The following is a 17,104-nucleotide window of genomic DNA, read 5'->3' on the forward strand; positions in this document are numbered from 1 at the left end:
GGGAAGCCAGATTCACTTTAAAAAACATGTTACTAACTTAACTGTTGTGAGTCACTCAACAAGAAAGGTCATAAAATGGAGCAAAACTAATTTAACAGATGTTTCACTTAGCAACAGAAATTTTGGGCCCAATCATAATCATAAGTCAAGGACAACCTGTAGTCCTCACTCCACAGAGTGAGGCTAACAGGTATGGTCAGCACATTAAAAATTGGTGAAGCTTCTACTGCAGCATTGTGGATACCATCTTGACTGTTTTGGCCATACCTTGTCAACACCCCTGATCCTTACAATTCCCCCCACCTCCATGCACACACACACAAAATATCCCCTAGGGATTCTTTTTCACTCTTTCTGAGTGCCTGGGTACATCAGTCAACTCTTTGATGTGTTACACATATTAGTGTCCCAGGTGAAAAACAGGGGGAGGGGGGATAGGTAGGACAAGCAGCATGGCCATGGTTCTTCCAAGGTATATTTTGTTTTTTTTTGTACAAGAAGTTTGAGAAGGCATGCTTTTTCAGTTAATCTGCTTTGTTGTGAGGTTTTGTTTTCTTTGAACATTTTAGCCAGGTGAGCATTTTGCCTGAGTGCATTTGTTTCCTGCAGGTGGATTTTTGGGTTGGCTGGGTGTGTTCTTTCTCTGCATTTTTTTGGATATCCCCGGTTTCTCTTTGTGAAGTTAGCATTTTGCTTTTCTTTGTGGGAGTAAACACTCAAAGTGTATCACTCTAATCAGCTAATTAAGCCATAACACCTGCAAAGGGTTCCTGAGCCTTTAAATGGTCTCTCAGTCTGGTTCAGTAGGAATCACAATCATGGGAAAGACCGTTAACCTGACAGTTGTGCAGAAAACCATCATTGACACCCTCCATAAGGAGGGAAAGCTTCAAAAGGTAATTGCAAACGAAGTTGGATGTTCCCAAAGTGCTGTATCAAAGCACATTAATAAAAAGTTATGTGGAAGGGAAAAGCGTGGAAGAAAAAGGTGCACAAGCAGCAGGAATGACTCAGCCTGGAGAGGATTGTCAGGAAAAGGCCATTCAAAAGTGTTGGGGACTTTCACAAGGAGTGGACTGAGGCTGGAGTCAGTGCATCAAGAACCACCACACACAGATGGATCCTGGACATGGGCTTCAAATGTCGTATTCCTCTTGTCAAGCCACTCCTGAACAACAAACAATGTCAGAAGCGTCTTACCTGGGCTAAAGAAAAACAGAACTGGTCTGTTGCTCAGTGGTCCAAACTCCTCTTTTATGATGAGAGCAACTTTTGCATCTCATTTGGAAACCAAGGACCCAGAGTCTGGAGGAAGAATGGAGAGACACACACTGCAAGATCCTTGAAGTCCAGTGGAAGTTTCCACAGTCTGTGTTGAATTGGGGAGCCATGCCATCTGCTGGTGTTGGTCCACTGTGCTTCATTAAGTCAACGCAGCCGTCTACCAGGAGATTTTGGTGCACTTCATGCTTCCTTCCACAGACAATGCTGGCTTCATTTTCCAGCAGAACTTGGCACCTGCCCACACTGCCAAAAGCACAAAAACCTGGTTCAATGACCGTGAGATTACTGTGCTTGATTGGCCAGCAAACTCGCCTGACCTGAACACCATAGAGAATCTATGGGGCATTGCCAAGAGAAAGATGAGAGACATGAGACCGAACAATGCAGAAGAGCTGAAGGCCACTATTATTATTTTTTGAACAAATTTTATTAATTTTTAAAGACATACAAAACATAAATACACAAAAACACAAAACATAAAAGCATAAAAAATCTCTCTTCTGAAAGTTGCTTAGTCCCGGGTTAAAGCTCTTGGTACAGACACAAATTCAAATTCATATTCATTTTACATACCATTCCATATCTTATTAGCATTTTTAATTTTCTATATAACTTCACCTCTCTTTTAAATTTTCTCAATTTTATTTTATTTATCTCCTCTCGATTCAAATCATAATATTTATTATTCTTTGTCTGTTCTATTTCCAGCTATCCATTTATCTTTCTTCTTTGAAGAAAACTTCTCCTGTACACTAATTGGAGTATGATGCCTTTATCTCTTTCCCCTATATTTATAATACTTAATATAGAATACATAGCTTACATTGGGATTCTGTCTGGTACGTTCTAAAATTATACAGTATTATCAAAACCAATACAAATCTATTCATTAATATTGATATTCATTTATATCTTAAACATTTAGCACATTACTTTTCAGTTAAATCACATACTTTTATGAGAGCACCTATTTTCCATAGTTATTCCACCCCCACATCACATATTATAGATCATTATTTCATTACGATGTTCCCCCTCTCCTACTTCAAATCTCTCATTTCACAAAAAGTTTCACTAGGCTAACATAGTCTAATCATTAATATTAACAATCATTTATATCTTAAACATTTTACCCATTTCAGTTAAATATAATGCCTTTGTGGGAACACTTATGCTTTCCAAAATTATTCCCCCCCACCCCCACATCACATATCTTAAATCATTGTTTCATTGAAGTACTCCCCTTTTCTTAACAAAAATTTCACTAAATTATACTAAATATTTTATCACATTTTAAATTGCATATTATTTCCAATTTTCTATGGTTATTTCTAAGTACAAATGTAGAGATACAATCTTATGTACCTTTCTAGAATCCCTTTTTCAATAAAATTTATCCATTATCTCTAAAAAACTTTTGCTTCTTTGCATCTTGCTCCCCACCATTAAGGCTTCTCATCCCTTCCTTTCTCCCTTGCTTCTTCTTCTCCTTGTCCTCTTTACCCCCTTGTCTCTCCACCCCACTTTTATTCTGCTTTCCTCCTTCCTGTTGTTTCCTAACATAATATCCCCTTTTCACCTTATTCTTCTCTTTTTGGATTGTTTTTCCAGGTCTTAAAGTCTTCTTCTCCTTTTTCTCTTTCTTTTTTCCTTCCCTGACCAAAGTCACTTGTTCATCAAAGATGGCTTCTTCTTTGTCCCAGTCATCCTGTTGCTCATTCAGCTTTACATAAGTACAAACTGCCATTTCTAAAAATTGAAAAAGAGTGCCAAGGACATCTTTCCCTTCTTGCTTTTCTTTTTCATATTTTTGGTATACAAGTTTCAGTCCATCCACTATTGATGCCATTGTATAGAGAAAAAGTTTTTCCAAACAACCACCCAAGTGCTTTTAATCAGAAATAATTCTCAGAAGTTCCAACATCACCAAACAATCCAAACAAGCTGTTTCTTTTAAATACTTTCTCCTTCTTCACTTTCGCTTTCTGGGGTTAAAGTTTAGTCACAAAGTTCCCTTTAAAATATATCTTTTAGAAGTCATATTGATGTTTAGTAACTCTTTAGAATTCTAGGCAATCTTCTCCTTATTTTCAAATTTTGCTCCAATTTTTTTCCCTCTCCCTTCCCACTCACAGCCAAAAAGATTTTTTTTCCCTTTAAATGTTCAGAAATCCTTATCCCTTCAGCATTCAATTACCTCCAATGCAGATTTTTGGATTTCTCTTATGATTCCTCCGCTGTCACGTTAGGAAGGAGAGTGAAACAAAAAAAAAACTTTCCCTTTTAGGATATTCGCCGCTTGTAATTCTCTCTGGAAACAATGTATCCTTAGCAGCCTTCAAGATTCCAGGGCACTTTCTCTTGCCTTGTCCCGGTCGAAAGCCACTTTCATAATTCTTCCAACTTTCTCCCTCCTGCACCAGCTTGTCCGGCTGCAGGTTTCTTCGTGGTGGCCATTGCTGACCGCCGCTCCTCCGCCTTGGGAAAAGGGGTTCTGCCGGCTGGGGAGGGGGTCTGTGACACCCCCAAGCCCCTGTCCGGATCCCCCTATCTTCAGCTGCCTCTACGGGGCAGCTATATCCCCCAGATCCAAACGGATCGGGGGAACCTTGGCGGCGAACGCAGCAGGGATCACGCAGTATCGTGAATCCCTGCCACTGCCGAAACCTTGCAAACCGGAAGTCTGAAGGCCACTATTGAAGCATCCTGGTCTTCCATAACACCTCAGCAGTGCCACATGCTGATAGCTTCCATGCCAGGCCGCATTGAGGCAGTAATTGCTGCAAAAGGGGCCCAAACCAAGTACTGAGTACATATGCATGCTTATACTTTTCAGAGGTCCGATATTGTTCTATGTACAATCCTTGTTTTATTGATTGCATGTAATATTCTAATTTTCTGAGATTGTGGATTTGGGGTTTTCATGAGCTGTAAGCCATAATCATCACAATTATGACAAATCATGGCTTGAACTATCTTGCTTTGCATGTAATGAGTCTATCTCATACATTAGTTTCAGCTTTTAAGTTGCATTACTGAAATAAATGAACTTTTGCACAATATTCTAATTTTTCGAGTTTCACCTGTAATCCAAAATCCTTACTTTAGACATAATGATTGCTTTGTTGAAACAAGCTGGAATTTGCAAGCTAACTATTAACAGTGTTTTCTAGTTGTGATTTGTTGCCAAAAGTATACTGTGATTTTAACTCAGATATGGGTTTGAATATTCAAATAAATCCCTAATCCTGGTTTGACAGTACAAGCAAAACTGTTACTTCTCTCATTTGCTACACATATTCATCAAAGGCAGCTTTCATGAGAATTAAATTGGATGAAACCAAATGTTCACTAAACTAAAATTCAGCTTCCTATGATGGCCAATCAATTATTGTTTAAAATTAGATCCAATAGTACACTGCCAATGGTATTCAAAAAGACATTATTCCTTTTAATCTCTTGTGCTCCACTGATCATTGTCTAAAACACATTTGCATTTTCTCCATTTTTCTGCTTGCTTTTTTAATGAAATTTTGGCATGTGGGAAAACAAGGTAGCCTACACTTCTCAGAAGGATTCAGAGATGGCAAAAATATGTTTCTGAGTAACTGTAAAAGGAGAAAAGTCTGAAGAGGTATAATTCATTGCTTGACATTCATTATTTTTTGAGGGAAATGAATTGTGCAGTCAAAAGATGTTTAAACAAATACTGTCAAAGGAAGTAAAAAGATTGTTCAGGTTACCATTAACTGGTGATTTACAAGATAACGTAGTCATCAGTTTCAGATAAATTCAGATAATAAGGCAAGTGTGCCTTAGTAACAGAGATGTTAATTTGATGGTGACTCTATTCAGGTCTAACTTGGGAAATATTTTCCAAAAGAATAGTTATCTTGAAGGCAAAGAGCTTTCAGAGTAGGCATCCAATTAAAGACAAGGGAGATTCCATGTTTCATCATTTCAAATACTGGAATAGTCACAATATGTTCATGGATTCAGGGTAAGATCCCTAATGACATTTTTCTAAGCTGTCCAGTGGATACAGTTATTGTTAAAGTGATAGTGTTTGAAATGATAATAGCACACTCCACTAATTTGTTTCTGGTATTCCATTTGGCCTTGTTTGGACTTGCTACAGCTGTGTGAAAAAGTCCTACATAGTTTACTGTTTATGACATTTTTTGGATAGGCCATTGATTTTATGATATTTTATGCTAACTGCTATGCAAATATTGTTATATTTAAATAAACACTGGTGGTTTTTAAGTAAAAAGCATAAGCTTTTTGCAATTTGGTGCTGTTTGGATGGGGATTGTGAATTTTCTTGCATGCTTATAATGACTATGAAAACAGATTAACTGATACATATCCAGTGGCATACGTGTTGCAATTACTAAGGCCGATGCTAGTGTTTTGTTAACATTTTTATTGTTTGAGCCCTGAAAAGGACCGTTTAGGTCCTTTTGGTTACTAATATGAAATTGGCCAGCCCTTATTGCTTATCACCAGCAACCTTCCCTTTTTTTTCCCCTCATAGTTCTTCATGGCAGTCTATGTGTTGGTATTGGAGACAGATAGAGACCAATGCAAATTATATCTGGAGCTCATATCCACAGGTAAGAAACCATCCCTGAGATATGGGGAGGGGAAATCACCTTCCTTAATCTTATCTTCTCCCATATTTACTTGTTCCCTCTTTTTTTTTTTTTAATTTCCTGATCCCATGCTTTCCGATAGCCTCAGACAGTAGCACCGTGAAGCTGTGAGGACATTTTCAAGCCCTTGCACTGCAAAGCTGATATCTGTGGGTGGGCAGAACTGTCAGTCCAGAGATGTTGATGGTGTGTTGCAGATGTAGTGCAGAAAGCAAGTTGTCACCCTCCTCCATGGTTTGTACAAAGCTATATATTTAATGCATGTTCTTTCTTATCTCTGGTTTTCAGCACCACATATTGTAAGCATTCAGTCTGCCTGTATTTCATCCATCACCAGAAACCCTAGTGGCAGACCCAGTCTACTTCTTATTATTTATCAGCTGTAATGCAGTATCCAAAGCATGGCCTTCTCCCAAACAGATCAGTGGAGGGGTGGGGTTTGTCTGCAGAGTAAATGCATGTTGAATGTGTATGAATTGTACTTCCTTGGTACTGAAGGATCTGGCTTGCAAAATGGGCACAGTGCAATTTTGAAAGCAGTGTTCAAGACTTATTATCATGTGTAACACCATACGTTGCCTGTTCTGCTGCTACTTCAGGAAAATGTCAGTGTGCAAAATGGAAACCCTTCCAAGCATGAAAACTTATTTATTTGAAAAATGAATTAAACCCTACAAACCCCAATTTAAAAGAGAAGGCCCCCTTTTTTTCAGGAGCAATGACGTCTTATGACTAAGGGGACCATTAAACAGTTTGGTCTGAAAATGGATCTCTAATACTGTGGTCTGTAGTTAAAATGAATATTAAAGTAGGGAAAAATTAACCCTCTTGCATTTTTCTCTTTCTTTCTTTTTTGTTCCTCAAGCATCTGACTCTTTATTCCTTATTTATTTAATTGGATAAAAGGATCAAAACATCCTATATAGAGGATAATGGAAGTCTATGATTCTTCCATCCTTTGCACCTTCCAATAAAGCAGAATCTCTATGGGCATGTTGACATTCCCAAATGCTATATTGGGAAGCTAAACTCTAAACTATAAGCAATTTGTGAGCAAATACTTCTGTTTTGGTTAGTAGGTCTATGAAACCTCCTTCTTGCTTTGACAGAAGAAAATCATTTCAAGGTCCATCAAAAGATTCTGATAATTCATAAAACTGACCTCATGTTCAGAAATATTCAGACAGAATACCATCCTTGCACATTGACCTCTGACTCAGAGAATAAACCTCAATCTTGTTGGAAGAAATGTCCATCTGAGTTCAGTTCCAGGTGGGGGAAAAGACACTGGATGCAAAGGCACAATAGGCCTATCCTTCACATCATCATTGTAAGAAAAGAGCTGTGTTAGTTCTTAGTAGCCAAAAAAGGAATCAGATAGCATAACTCATAGCTCAACCTACTTAAATAACTTAAGCTACTGCTCATACTGTACAACGGCACTGCATTTTCTTGGACACTGGATTGCAAGCCCTACTTGAACAGGGATAGCCACTCAGCTGGAAGCAGATTCTCACAAGCAGTGAGAAACAACAGAATAATGATGTTACCATGAGACTCAGACCCAGATATTAGTTTGCCTTCACCGTGTACAGTACATCAATAGTATCATCATAGGCCCCAACAAATAGACACACAGGTTTAGAGGCATCTCCACATGTACTTCCTCTAATGCAATATATGTCATCTTCTATCAGCAGTGCCCTTCTGGATTCTATGCAGAACAAACTTTGTACAAAATGGACGTGAGTTTAATATCAGGAATCCTGAACAAGGTTAAAGTAATATCAGGACACTTTCATCTCCCTAAACATTCTATTACAGATCTCAAACTAACCCATTCGGAGAAAAAAAAAAACTTTAGGAGGACAATTGAGCAAAAGATTCCTGAACTCATATGCATCCAAAAGTTTCAGGTCTCAGCAAATACAGTGGCTTTTTAAAACATTACAGTCGTATTTGTTAAGATATGTAACCTGCCTCACATGCAATCCACATCACCTTGCCTCTTCCCCCTCCTTCTCCCTTCCACCTAACCACAATTTAAATCCTACATCAGTTTAGCCACTCCATGTTATGGCTCATAAAAACTCTTGCCTTTTAATAGGGTCTTAGTTTAAACCAGACTTTTTTCTATTTTTGCATTATCAATTACTTTTCGATTTCAGATTTATTAATGAATGGAATATCAATTGCAATTTCAGATCTAAAATCTAACTGTGGTTAAGGAATGCATATCTTATTAGTTGATGGCAACATATTTCTGTTTATGAACAGCGTCATGTTGATTATCCCAGATATGTAAGATTTTGAAAAAAATCCCTTCACACCTTGATCTTTCCCCTAAAGCATAACACCAACAGTGGAGCTCACAGGACCAAAAGCAGAATTTTTTCAGATGTATCAGATTCAAGGTAGTATGTCTTTTTCAGCATATTGGATCTCAGTGTCCTTCTGCACTTGTACCTACCCACAGGACAAAATATTTCTTAGCAATCTCATTTCTCTGTTGGGTCTCCAGGTATTGCTTTCATCTCATCTCCTACCAAAGAGTTGATCATGTCTTAAGACAGTCCTGGTGATACCATTTTTGATGTAGTAATTTCATCTTTAATCTAACACTCTTCAAAAGTAGCCTCAAGGTATATATAATCAACTAGCTCTATACCCATGCTTCGCTACGAAACTATGTGATTGGGCTTAGTTTTGGGGGAGGAAAATAAGGGGGAAAAATCTGCCTCTGCCTACCAGCATCCATTGGTATTCATCTGGCTAGCGTCCTGTCAGTGTGTGAGAATGGAGGGCTATTTGGAAACTGAAACAGTATTTGCTATGTGAGAAAGAAGGAGACAGCAAGGAGCCTGGGTATGGCTTAGCTCAACTGTTCTATATTAAAGCTGCTTTGCTGCTGTGAAACTAAAACTGAAACTGAAACTCCTCTCCTCTGCTTGTGCTTTGCATTTGGAACAGATTTCTTTTCAGGTGAGGAGGGGAGTAGAACTCCTTAGCATCAGAGCATGTAATAATAATATATGAAATACTAATGCTCTGATGGTCATTTCAAAAAATCCTTTCCTAGTGAGCACCTAGAAGCCAAGAGAAACATGCATGCCAAATTTCAAGTTTTTAGGCTTTACGGTTCTGGAGATTTTCTGATGATGCTTGAGTGGTGTTTTGCTTTTATATGTATACATATAGATTACCTTGGGGTGGATGGGTGGGGATGGATTGATAGTAACTTGGAAGAGGGACAAGAAAGGAAAGAGGGGATTCACCCTGAGGTCAGCAGATTTTGTGCCACTATTATTTTCGACTGACTCGGGGATAGGTGAGGAGCCAGAATAAATATTCACAATCTGAGATCAAACAACCTGAGGTCAAATGACAGAGCTCACATTTCACAGCAAAATATCACAAAATTCTCAGGGGTTTAGGTTGCTGGCCAAAGTTGACACCTCTCCACTTGCTAAAAGTGAACATCAAACCAAAAGACTTGTGTTTTTCAATTTTGCTATGCAGTAATATGTGCATGTATATGTACTCTGTGGCATTGTTGTCTTTGATTCTGAATGTTAACCAAATTTTAAAAATATGGTTTGTATTTATTGCTCTAAGGTTTTATAATGCATTTTAATTATATGACTATAAATTGCCTAGAGTTACATTGGTGAAATAAGTGGCATAGAAGTTTAATAATAAATATTTTTTAAAAAATTAAAAATTCCAAAAATCTCCCCCAGCTAATTAATATATCATGTGGTTGAGCCTCTTGCTACATTAGGAAAGCCTTTCTTTCATTTTCTTTTCAACAAAAGGCACATTTTGGTACATGTGTAGTGTAGTGCGATTAGTCATACATAAATACACTTTCTAATTGTGACTGGGGCAATCAACCAGAGGAAGCAACTGATGAGCTGATCGAGATTCCAGTGATAGTCACAGGGAGGGAACATAATGCAGAAAGCCTGGAAGGCAGATTCATTTAGGGACCTACAACATGAAACAAGAATATGAATGGAAATATTTTTAAATCAACTGAAGGAAAGGATAGACACTGGGGAGGGAGCAAAGTTAATTGTAAGCAGTCTGTCTATACTAGGGGTGTCAAACTCACATCGTCACCAGTGGTGGGATTCAAAAATCTTTACTACTGGTTCTGTGGGTGTGGCTTGGTGGGTGTGGGTTGGTGGGCGTGGCTTGGTGGGCGTGGCTTGGTGGGCGTAGCAGGGTAAGGTTACTGCAAAATCCTATTCCCTCCCCACCCCACTAACCTGCTTTTCAGCTCCATTCTCCTATACAGGGAAACAAAAGAAGACCCATTCAACTCTTATTTAAACTTCAATTTATGCCTTTAAAATTATAACATTCAATATAGTACATAACTTCCAATCGAATTCTGCTTGGTATATTCTTAAAATACACACTAAGTTTATATATATATATATATATATATATATATATGTATGTATGTATGGATGGATGGATGGATGGATGGATGGATGGATGGATGGATGGATGGATGGATGGATGGATGGATAGTATTCAGCTTTGTTCGGGTATTTTCCCACGTCATTATAGTTGTGCATTTAAAGTTGTAGCAACATTTCGGCAGAATCTCATCTGCCATCATCAGGCTTCTGTATTGTGTTTGTCTGTGAGTCAGACTTTCACAATGGCTGTTTAATTTGAAACAGCTGTTGAATTTTCACCCATTATCTCTAAATAGGCTTATACTTTCAATCTTTATACATTTTCCCTGTTTCTCTATATCTTGTTCTGTCTTTTAGAACTTCTTTTCCTTTCCTTCTTCCCCCTCTTCTTCTCCCTCCCGTCTCTCTACTTCTAATTCTCTCTTCTGTAATCCTCTCTTCTGCTGCTTCCTAATATTGTAATTATTTTTCAAACTATTCTTTTTTTGTTGTTGTTTTTTGAAATCTTAAACTTTTCACTCTCTTTCCCCCCTTTCCTTTTTTCCCCCCACATAAAATTACTTGATCATTAAAGATGGCTTCTTCTTTGTCCCAACCTTCTTGTTCTACAAGCGTTTCTTGTTGTTTCTCATAGTTCCAGATCTCCATTTCTAAAAATTGAAATACGAAGCCAAAAGAACCTCTTCTTTCTTCTGCATCTTCTTTCTGTTTTTTAAGTTCCATTTTCAGTTCTTCTAAAAGTGATGCCATTTTAAGTACTTTTAAACAACCACCCGATTGATTTTAGTCATTTAAATCCAATAGCCAAAAATCCAAAAATCACCATGTAATCCAAATAATCCAAAGCTGTTTCTTCTTGCTTCTTTTTTCCACTTTCTCTTCCTGGGGTTCTATTATTTTGTTACAAAGTTTCAGTTAGAATGTATCTTTTAGGAATCTTGTTAAGGTTTCACTATAAGTTCCTTTTAGTTCCAGGCAGTCTCCTCCATTTTTCCAGATCCCACCCTTTTATTCTTTCCTTTTCTCTCCTTTCCTGCTTTTAAAGATTTTTGAGTATCCAAAAGTTTTTATTATCCCTTTGACATTTTATTTTCAGCTTAAATGCCTATTGATGTCAAAGTGGATTTTTGTCAATTTCTTACTTAAATCTCTTAGCTGTCAGTATAAGGAAGGGAAGAAAAAAAAAGCCAAATCCTTTCCCTTCCCTCTCTCCTTCACTACTTCAAAGTCTTCTTTGGGAACAATGTTATTTTTTATAGTTCAAATTCCAGGGTACCTTATGTTGCTGCTTTTTCAGTTCAACCCAGTCAACCAAAACTTTCTCTTCTTATCTTCCTCCTGCACATTCTTCTCCGGTCGAGTTCTTCTTTGAGGTGGCCATTTCTGACCATCACTGCAACCGCCTTCAGGAAAGGGAATAATGGCCAGCTGAGGAGGAGAGGTGTGGCTCTTCTCGACCCTGCTGGCAGTCTCCCCCCTCTTCACCACCTCTACGGGATGGCTTAGCCCCAAATCCAGCTGGCTCAGGGCACTCCAGCTGGCTCAGAGCACGGATTGAAACCACACATGATCGCGGATTTCGGTCTGTCGCCAAAGAAGCTCAAACCTGAAGTCCAATAGGATGCTTTCCTAAAGGTCACTTGTGCACAGTCCTGATTGGAACAATGTCCATGGAATACCATGTCTACCCAAAAAAAACCTTAAATTTAAAGGTTTTCCCAATCCAGTCATGACAGATTCAAGATAGTGGAGCTCATCTCTGATACTCAGCCATGGGAGCCTGTATTATCTGAGAGATATTTCTGTCACCCTGTGGCCAATATTAAAATACAGAATACTGCAACCTTCTCACCAAAGTGATACTTATTTATCTACTTTATTTGCATGTTTTCGAACTGCTATAGGTTGATAGGAGTGAGTAACCGGAGTTAACTTGACACTCAGGTCTTGAACCCAAGTTGTTGATTTTTCAGCTGACAAACTCATTGTCTTAACCACTGAAGCATTGTGCCCCTCCAAGAAAAAACTATGTGAGCCCAATTTAAGTACCAGGATTACAGAGCAAGTTAGGACTGGGGGTTAAGGTATCAGGTTGAGAAACAAGAGATGATGAATTCTAGTTCCATTTTAGGCATGAAAGCCAGCTGGGCGATTTTAGGCCAGTCACATTCTCTGAGCCCAACACATCTGACAAGGTTGTCATTGTGGGGAAAATTGGAGGAGGGAAAGAGTATTAGGTATGTTTGCTGCCTTGAGATATTTATATAAATAATAAAGGCAGGATAAAAAAAGAGCAGAAACTTGAACCTTAATTAAAATAGGGAGCTAGTAACAAGCTTGCTTATATTGAAAAAAATACATTTAAGGTCCAGGTTTATTATTCAGGTTTTCACATTATATATACCAATAGACATGTAAAGAAACAAACCCACCATATCATCCAATAATACACTCCAAACCACAAACCACTAACAGCATCCACTAATTTCTCTAGGGATCTTCTAGGTTCATGCTGCTAATGGTATGGAAACAGAGTGGGTGGGATCAAGATCCAGTATGGAAATAAGGAGAAATTAGGCTCTTGGGAAGATTTCATCTTATCTAAGCAAAGCACAAAATCCGCCTCCAAGGTTATTTTGTTGCTTCTGCAATAAAAAGCCATTTCAATTAAATTGGTAAATTGGGATGGTAAATGTCACTTTAAATTAAATAACCTAGTTTACCAATGATGAAAATTATTCAGGACAAAACTCCTAACTGGGACAAGTTGCTCTTTAGAGCAGAGCAAAGCTTTGGTTGATAGGATAAAAAGCAGCTGTCTTCATAAAAGCTAATAAAATACTCTGGGGATAATTAAAATTTTAATTAAAAATGTAAAATCCAAATAGCATTTTATGACAGCAAGGAAACTTGTTTTGACATCCAGAATTGCTGCCTAAGCTGGATATCCCTTACATTTTCTCCAGGCTATTGAGAAGCTGGCATGTTCTGCTCGAAACCTTCTTCCACTCCATCCAAAAATGTCAGTTCTTAGTGAGTTTTAAAGGGTAATGGGGGCATTTGCTTTAAAGCTACATTCAAATTATTAACCAAGTGTGACAGCGGGCTTGTTTGCATGCCAATTTTTGCAGGTTGTTTCCCCTAAATATATAGAAAAGAAATAAATCACCTTGAAGGAGTATAGTATGGTCAGGCTAATGCATATACCGGGAGCAAAAGTAGACATGTATTCTATTTAAGCCAATGCTGGGTGCCTGGGATTGGCATGTTGCCATGACAGGAATTAAAGCTGCTGAATAGTCAAATAAGCTTGTGTTACATTTCCCTAATAGTTTGTCCCTATGTGACAAAACTTGCCTCTCTCATAAGCAAAATTGCCCTTTGCCACTTTCAAGGTTTTTTTCCCCCTCCAAAGTCCCCACTCAAAGAAAGATGGGTAACAGGGCCCTCGCTTGCTGAACCCTTAAACTATCCGTCATCTGTGGCATTTTGAAAGGTATGCCTAGATAGATGGGCTTCAACCAGTTTAAGAAGCCTAGTGAATCTGCCACTGAGCTCTTCAAAATTGCCTTCTTGGTAGCCCAGTTAGAACAGAGAAAGAGACAGAAAACAGCAACCAAATAGAAATTTGAAAAAAACTGACTCTTCTGATTCGTACACTTATTCTTCAAAGCTGTAACTAGTACCTCAGAGGTAACTTCCAGTGATACCAATGGAAGCAATCACTTAAAGTGGACTTAGATATTTGACAAGTTCCTATGAGGGAAGAATGACTCAAATCTGCCGTCAAGCATCTCTAAACAGTTAAATTTCTACAGCAGGGGTATCCAACCTTGGCAACTTTAAGACTTGTGGACTTCAACTCCCAGAATTCCCCAGCCAGCATGAGGAATTCTGAGAATTGAAGTCTACAAGTCTTCAATTGCCAGGGTAGGGCATCCCTGTTCTACACTCTATTTTACCAAACTCTATCTGGATTCTTGGACCTTGCAATCCAAACATTCATCTGGCAAGTCTCATAAGGAGAGGAGTTCACATTTTCCAAACTGCTAGGGAGCATCCCAGATTCTGGATGGATTTAATAGTTTCTGCTGTTCATGTAAGGTGGAGGCACACACTTCTTAATTAGCTAATGAAGGAAAAGTGATCCTGACACACTGTGTGATATAAGGGGAGGGAACATGGTCCAGGGATTTGTAGTAGAATGGCTTGAAGAATAAAAAGCACAGCCTTATCATGTTAAGGCACTATCATTTGTTTACATTTTTGTATTAACTGAATGGCTTACATAACTGAGAATAGAATAGAATAGAATAGAATAGAATAGAATAGAATAGAATAGAATAGAATAGAATAGAATAGAATAGAATAGAATAGAATAGAATTCTTTATTGGCCAAGTGTGATTGGACACACAAGGAATTTGTCTTGGTACAAATGCTCTCAGTGTACATAAAAAGAAAAGACACATTCGTCAAGAATCATAAGGTACAACACTTAAGGATAGTCATAGGGTACAATAAGCAATCAAATCATACTAGGAAACAGTCAATAAAAATTGTTAGGATACAAGCAACAAAGTTACAGTCATACAGTCATAAATGGGAGAGGATGGGTGATAGGAACGATGAGAAGATTAATAGTAATAGTAATAGTAATGCAGTCTTTGTAAATAGTTGGACAATGTTGAGGGAATGATTTGTTTAGCAGAGTGATGGCATTCAGGAAAAAAATGTCCTTGTGTTTAATTGTTCTGGTGTGCAGTGCTCCATAGCAGGGGTCGCCAACCTTTTGGACCTCAGGGACCACCAAACTAATAATTTTAGATCCCAGGGACCACTAACTGGTTCTGTGGGCATGGCCTAATTTGTGGGTTTGGCTTGGTGGTCATGTGACTGGCTGGGCATGGCTTGTATGTAAATATTATAAATATTTATATAAATATTGAATTTTTTTTATTAAAAAAGAGCAACTTTTATCCAAAATCAGGCAAAGCAGGCAGGCAGATTGAGTTGGTCACAGAATCACAGATTCATTCAGAGATCTATCTATCTGCCATCAGCTAGCTCAGTCTGTTACATAAAATTTGCTCGCAAGCAAACTCACAAAATTAACTCACAACACACCATGCATGTAAATATTGAATTTTTTATTTTAAAAAAGCAATTTTTATTGAAAATCAGGCAAAGCAGGCAGATTGAGTTGCTCACAGAATCATTCAATGATCTACCTGTCTGTCTGTCTGTCTATCTGTCTGTCTGTCTATCTGTCTGTCTATCTATCTATCTATCTATCTATCTATCTATCTATCTATCTATCTATCTAACTATCTATCTATCTATCTATCTGCCATCCAACCATTTCCTGCTTCCTAGCTAATCTAAATCTCCTGGTACAGCAGAATAGATGATGGTCGGAAAAAGGAAAAATAGCAACTTAGCAGGCAAGTTTACCGGGTAAGGTGTGAGTCGGCAGGGGTGTCCCGGGGGCCATGTGGGCTGAGCAGCCTTGTGTTTCTGCACAGCCTGGATTAATTGCTTTGGGGGTGCTCTGGGGTGAGATTTCTCTGCAGCTCACCAAAATTTTCTCGCGGCCCACCGGTTGCCGACTGCTGCTCCATAGCATCATTTTGAGGGTACGAGTTGAAACAGTTTATATCCAGAATGTGAGGGGTCTGAAATATTTTCACAGTCCTCTTTTTGACTTGTGTAGTACACAGGTTCTTTGATTGAAGGCAGGTTGGTAGTAATCGTTTTTTCTGCAGTCCTAATTACTCTCTGAAGTCTGTGTCTGTCTTGTTGGGTTGCAGAACCAAGCCAGACAGTTATAGAGGTGCAAATGATAGACTCAATAATTCCTCTGTAGAACTGTATCAGCAGTTCCTTGGGCAGTTTGAGCTTTCTGAGTTGGCGCAGAAAGAACATTCTTTGTTGTGTGTTTTTTATGATGTTTTTGATGTTAGGTGTCCATTTTAGGTCTTGTGATATGGTAGAACCTAGAAATTTGAAGGTCTCTACTGTTGTTACTGTGTTGTCTAGTATTGTAAGAGGTGGTAGTATGGGAGCTATCACAATCACTACAATATTTGGCCACAGCAATGTGGTTATAAACTAATGGATTCTGGGTAGCATAAAACAACCATATAAACAATTTTAAAAGCATTCAAGAGTACAAAAATGTAATATTATAAAAGATGTGAGAGAAAATCAGATTATAAACAGACAGATCTAATCAAATTACTATTCCTTTGCAGTCCCCATGCCTGGTGACACAACTAAGCTTGAAGGGATTTCTGGAAACTCAGGAGATATGAGGCTAACCTCACTTGAGGATGAGTGATGTTCCACAGGGCAGGTGCCACAGCAGAAAAGGTTCATTTCCTGGGTCCTGTCCTATGTAACTTCTTCATAGATGGGACCTGCAATTTACCTCATCTGCAAGACCTATGGGAAGTGCACTTACAATCAGGAAGAGGAAGTCACTCAAGTAACCTAGCTCCATGTCATGAAGTACTTCAAGGATTAAAATAGCACCCTGAATTGGAGCCAGAATAACCTCAGCTCTCTCTGAAGTCACCTAGAAGAGTTGGTCTCCTGAGTCCTACCTCCCTGTAATAGATAGTGACACCCGAGAAGTCTATGGTAATCAGTGTAGGAGTTCTCTCAACTCTAGATCACTTGCCATTGTTCAAACAGGAAAACCAGATCAGGTGTGAGCCATTGTCCCATGTCAGGCT

The 17,104-nt window shown here is 38.5% G+C and overlaps 1 long non-coding RNA gene across 1 annotated transcript in view; it reads left to right on the top strand.

Moving 5' to 3' along the window:
- The window catches only part of LOC148132158 (uncharacterized), a 33,071-nt gene that overhangs the window by 6,781 nt on the left and 9,186 nt on the right, over positions 1-17,104 (top strand). Inside the window, exon 2 of the long non-coding RNA XR_015747643.1 lies at positions 5,822-5,900. This is a non-coding gene — a long non-coding RNA (uncharacterized LOC148132158). The remainder of the gene's footprint in view (positions 1-5,821; positions 5,901-17,104) is intronic.

Source organism: Notechis scutatus, chromosome 2 (genome assembly GCF_049901735.1).
Source record: "Notechis scutatus isolate UNSWTSFEM ecotype Mainland chromosome 2, rNotScu1.2, whole genome shotgun sequence".
Classification (NCBI taxonomy): domain Eukaryota; kingdom Metazoa; phylum Chordata; class Lepidosauria; order Squamata; family Elapidae; genus Notechis; species Notechis scutatus.